This window comes from Ursus americanus, chromosome 9 (genome assembly GCF_024610735.1).
Source record: "Ursus americanus isolate L20-20 chromosome 9, mUrsAme1.1.p, whole genome shotgun sequence".
Taxonomy (NCBI): domain Eukaryota; kingdom Metazoa; phylum Chordata; class Mammalia; order Carnivora; family Ursidae; genus Ursus; species Ursus americanus.
Window position 1 is genome coordinate 63,464,907 of NC_142135.1, and position 5,730 is coordinate 63,470,636.

The 5,730-nt window shown below is 41.2% G+C and overlaps 1 long non-coding RNA gene across 1 annotated transcript; it reads left to right on the forward strand.

Annotated features, from left to right (window-relative positions):
• The first annotated feature begins 1,634 nt into the window (after positions 1-1,634).
• LOC148109487 (uncharacterized) lies at positions 1,635-4,833 on the forward strand. Its single transcript, XR_015725653.1, has 3 exons — positions 1,635-1,861; positions 3,112-3,410; positions 4,664-4,833. It is a non-coding gene; the product is annotated as an uncharacterized LOC148109487 (long non-coding RNA).
• Positions 4,834-5,730: the final 897 nt, after the last annotated feature.

Below are 5,730 nucleotides of genomic sequence, written 5' to 3' on the forward strand. Positions count from 1 at the left end.
TCAGTTATTTCTGTGACCAGTCAACCAGGTAGTAATTTAAATCCTGCTGTGCGCCATGTGCTAGATGACATGGGGGCAGGCAAAGATGTACAGGATATGGATTCTGCCCACTATAATCTTACAACATATTTGGGCAAGACAGGACCTAGATGCCTGCAACATACCATTGAATATCCAAGTGCATAGTGTAGACACTTAAAAGACAATTTAGATTTAAAAATGTGTCAACCATGATACACAGTAGGTACATAATAAATTTAAAAGGGAGATTCTCATTCCTAGTTTGGAGATTACATTATCCTTTTTTCCCCAGCTTTTATTTGAAAGTATATATTTATGCATTTATTTGCTCTCTTACTTACATTTTTTTTTTGTCTACCCATAAGAATGTAAGTTTCATGAGCTGGTCAGGTTTATTATGAGGAGGACACCTTGTAAACAAATAGTTACACATTGTGGGATAAATGATATATGAAAGGGGTGCTCTGTGTGCTATTGGAACACAAGAGAGCCTGTAGCCTGGCCTCAGAGTACAGAAAGAACTTCCTAGAAGAGCTAACATTTTCCTTGTGTGAGAAAACCCCAAGGATACATTTACAGCAGTGGGTAGAGTCAAAAGGAGTGCATATTTAACATTTTGTTAGATATTTCTTAATTGCTACATTGTGTTTTGAAGAATGAGTGGGAGTTTATCTGGCAGAGAAAAATACAAGAAGAATGCTATTTTAGGCACAGCAACAGCAGAAACAAAGACATGGCATGTACAAATGATTGTGTAGTTTGGTAGGATGCATGGTAGGCAATGGCCAGGCATAGGATTGTAAAAGAATTTAGGGCCAAGTTAAAAATTAGGTGGGCTAAAGGGAGCAGGGGCAGCTCTCTCAGTGGAAGGAATCCACATCAAACTTTAAAATGTAAATAGTATGTAAGGTAAAGATGAGTAACAACATGAATTCATTTCTGTGGGTTGTATCTTCCCTCCCTCCTTCCCTTTTCCCCCTTATTTCCTGCATGCCTGCCTGGCTTCCTACCATTTATTCAGCACCTGTTCTATGTTAGTCACTGTTGTAGGCATTGAAGAGGACAAGGCAAAGTTCTGCTGTCATGGACCTTGTGTTTTAGTGGAGGAGATACACAATGGACAAATGAAAGAAGGCGAGGAAGGAAGGAAGGAAGGAAGGAAGGAAGGAAGGAAGGAAGGAAGGAAGGAAATCCAGATGATCCAAGGAGGGAAATTGTTAAGTGAAAGAAGAGTGCCCAGGGAGAGGGAGGTGGTCCAGACAGCCTGGAGGACAGATGCTTCACTCACCTCCTGCCACAGCCTTGCCCTATCCCAACTGATTGCAGCCTCACTGATCTCAGCATGCAATTTCTCTCCTCTCTGAACTAATCTTCTGATTTTGTGATACCCATCTTTTGCTACCTTCTACTCTCATTTTTCAAGTCTCCTGTTTCTCGTAAACTCCTCGCAGACAGGCTGAGCTTTTCCATGTTCAGATCCCACAGCAGAGCACAATGCCTTTAAGCACAGAACCCTTATTTTAAAAATAAATGCCATTGTTGAAAAACTTAGCAAATTACATTTTCAGTTTTTTCTCTTCTCTTAATTTTAGGTTGTTTGCATGAAACATGATCACTACTACCGAGCCATCCTTCTGCTCCTGCTGAGTAGTGCCTGGCTGCATCTTCAGTCTTTGTGTTGACAGCCACATTGTTCCATTCTCCATAAGACGAAGGACCTCTCGGACTGTGCTCCTTACCTCATAATGAGAATTACCAGCAGGCCCGGATGGATTCCTAAACAACGTGAGCCTGCTGGCCTGGAAAAGTCTTTAATAATAAATGATGAGAAAAGCAGAAGGTGCAATATATTCATTTCTTTATTATGAAATATCCCTGTGGGTTTTTAGTGCCTAAATTTAAAAAAGAAAGAAAGCTATAATTTTGGGGCCTTTGTTTACATATCATGAAACAATTTCAGTTTGGAGTGCAATACTGACTCTTTGGGGATCAGAGGGATTTCCAGAGTTTATGAAGGCACCTTGTTTTTTTTGTTTAATTGGAGATAGTTTTTAAAAAGGGTGATGTTAGATTATTTGTGACCAGTTTGTTTAAGCAGAAAATGGATTATGATTAGAAATATGGGTTAGACCCACCTTGAAAACCTTCAGAAAATTATAACTCCAGGACTTTGGAGGAGAAGTTATTTTTTCCAACATGGCAGTAAAGACTCAGTAGTACCAGCTTCTAAGAATGTGGAGTGTTTGAACTGGAAAAAGCCTTAGTGATCCAGCCTCTTCATCCTGTAGATGTGAAAATGAGATCCAGACCCATAAAAAGACTGACTGAGGATCACTCATCCTAGGCAACAACTGAGGCATGATAACAACTTAGGTCTTTTGACCTGTTCACGTTTCCTTCCATTATTGATAGTGAAAGAGCTTGGTGGGCTGTAAGATGTTTTACATATGTGAATTTCTATCATCCCATCATTTCAGTGTGCTGCCTCTTACCCTGATTTGTCCTCTGTGGCCATAGTTGATATCCAAATTCTCTTCTATTCTTTCATGGCTCTTTTTTAAGAAAATAGAGATAGTAGTTGGAAGAACCTTGGAATTCACCAAGAACCTCTAGACTTTTTCCTCCTTTGACTTTCTTTCTTCAGTCTCATCTTTTGCCACTTCATGCCTTTCTTGTCCCCTGACCTACAAGCTGAACTAAAAGTACAACCCCACAAATGTCCCCGGTTCTCTCATTGTCTCTGACCATCTGCACCCGATGTGCCCTCGGCCATCTCTGTCCTGCTGACCCCTGTTTGTTTTTTCTGGCTTGGTTTGAGCATTGTCTTAAGTAGTCTTTCCTGATGTCCTCTTATAAGCTTCTCTAGCACTTCCTTCTATCTCAGTGTTTATCATACCATATAATAACTGTCTATTTAGATCTCTCACACTCTTTCTAGCCTGTGAACTCCTTATCTCTGAATACCAGTGCCTGCACTGTGCCTGGAACATAGGAGAGGCTTAATAATTGTTTGTTTTTAATGATATATAGATAGATTGCTGATTGATTTTCTCCAGCAGTTCCACACTGAGCCCATGTCTTATTTTTCAGCGGACTTTGACTTCTGGGCATTGGATGGTGGGCACAGCCAATGTGTGTCTTGAATGGAATAATGACGGTCTTAAGATTCATTTTCCGTGAGCCACCTCTGAACATCACCCCAGTGAAGTCCTTTGGTGCCGTTTTGCTGATGGAAGAAGCTCAAAGTGAATGACTTCTGGACCTTCATCACTGAGGATAACATGAAGCTAGCCACCTGCCATCTGACTACACCTGAGCATGCCAAACCACGTTTCATGGAGGGAATTCCAGAAAGATATGTTGCAGACCCAAAGAAGGAATGGCTCCTTGTGAGTTTACAAAATCTAATGTACATTAGCAGTCTCTTTAGAGTTCTAGGGAGATAAGGCTGTCCTCTGCAGCTGGAGGATGAGAAGAGGTCAGCCATTGTCCAAATTCTCAGAGGTTTCTCCCTCTGAGTTTGCTGAGTTGCTTCTAATGTGTGTTAACTCAGGCAGCTGCTGCTAATTGCTGCTGATTACTGGTAAGTTGCTGGCAATAGCAAGTGGCTGTCCTAGCAGAGTAAAGGCATATCTTAAGATAGCAGGAGCAGGGATGGCATAGTATAAATGGCACTGAGGTGTCAGAAGACCAGGAAGCCTAGAGTTAGGTAACCCAACAGGTGACTTAGCAGGGAAGCCCAGAAGCAAGAGCCCAAGGCCACTAAGATTATGGAAATGGCTTGATTCTGGCAGGAACTGGGATTCTGTTGTGTTAATTTTCATGCTCAACAATGAATGGAAGTTGGCCACTAAGCTTGAGGAAAGTTGCTTCTCAACACCTCAGTGTGTCTGAATTCTGGAGGAACCTAGAGTAAAATAAGAGAAATAATACCAGAGAGAAATAAGGAAATTCAAGGTTTTGATAACCTGATCAAAATTAATGGAGAGTAAGTACACAACATGAAACATACAAGTAATCCCAGACTGTTGAGATTACTGAATAATTGTTGGTCTTCCCCTCTTTTCTCCAGCCTAGTTGTGAGGGAAGCTTTTCCCCTTCATCTCTGCTTTTCCTTCTTTCCTAAGCTGGAGTGGGGATGTGGACATGGGCAGTCCTTTTTATCATTCATTTATTGACTTCACTGACTGCGCTATAGTAAGCTTTAGGGATATAACATGAAACTAGATGGGGTTTAAAGTATTTTAGTCCTTCTTGCTTTTTCTTTATTCTTCTGAAAGTTTAATCCAGCTATAGATTCTGCTTGGATGCTATTTCCTTTTCTTTGGTTGGGGTGGGATGGGGTGTGTGTGTGTGTGTGTGTGTGTGTGTGTCCCCATCCCTGAGACAGGTGGGAGACCAGAGTCCTTTCCTGGTAACTTGAGGGTGAATAACAGACATGAAGGGAAGGAAGCTTGGTTCAAGTCTTTGGATTGAAGGGCGCCTCTGAGGCCTGGTTGGACTGGTTACTCTCGGTCTGAGTGAAATTACCTCAGACATGCATATTTCATCAGTGGTTACATCAGTTGGGGCTCTAGCAGAAAGTAGATAGCACCCTGAAATGGTCAATTTGAGAGAGTTTAATAAACGGACTTTTTTTCAGAGATATGGGCAGAGCAAGGAATGTGGATGCACCCAGAGAGGAGCAATGGTGACAAGTGCCTTCTGATTAAAATCGGGCAATTCCGGGAAACTGCCAGTTGGAAAGAATGTAACAGCTGAGGATTCAAGCATCTGACCATTCTGGTGCATCATTCTCTTCTCATTGGAACATCTACAGGTATTATTAAACCCATTTACAGTTGAGGCATGTTAAAATATTTGCCCAATACTGCACTTCCAGTAAGTGGGAAAACTGAGATTTGAACTCAGATCTATTAGAGTCTAAATGCCATGTCCTTTCTGATTGTAGCCGTTATATTTCTCATTCAAGGTGGGAGGAGATGGGGGAGGAGTGTCCCTTTTCTTATGAAAGCAAAACCTCTTGTAGACATCCCCAGCAGATTTCCAGTTATTTTTCACTTGTCAGAATTGTGTTATATGACCCCATCTCATGGTCCCCTTATGTGCCTGTCTCTCATCCGTCCAGCTGCAAAGAAGGCTGGAAAAGTAAGTGCTTGGCTTTTTCATCCTATAGAGTGGAAAATGACAAGAGAGTAGGAGTTGGGAATGATTCTTTGGTCAACGAGCTGGTAGCTGACTTCTTTTTTTTCTACAGTTTTTATGGCACATTCTTCCTTTAGATAACTTTATACATTCTATCTGGTTTTGGTCAATTCAGGCAAGACTCTTCACTCTCTGGGTATTTAAGATGACAACATATTTCTGATCTATTGTGTATTGATTTTATAGTTTAATTCTAAATGCATTTTTATTTTTCCTGTCTCTGACTTTATGAGTGATACTTAACAGGAAACCTTATGGGTGCTAACAATAATACCTGTGGTACCAGGATTAGAGATCAAGAGTGGGAAGCCATGAACAAACTTCCTGGTACATAGCAGCTATTGGCCAAAGGGTAACTATTATCATTCTTCATCATTTCTTCCTTCAGATGAGACTTGGATGTTTGAGGAAGATCTTGGAGGGAAATGGTGGATGGTGTTGACAAATGGTGTTTGGATGTGTGAATCCTGGTATAAGACACCAGGATGATGCATTCTTGGCCAA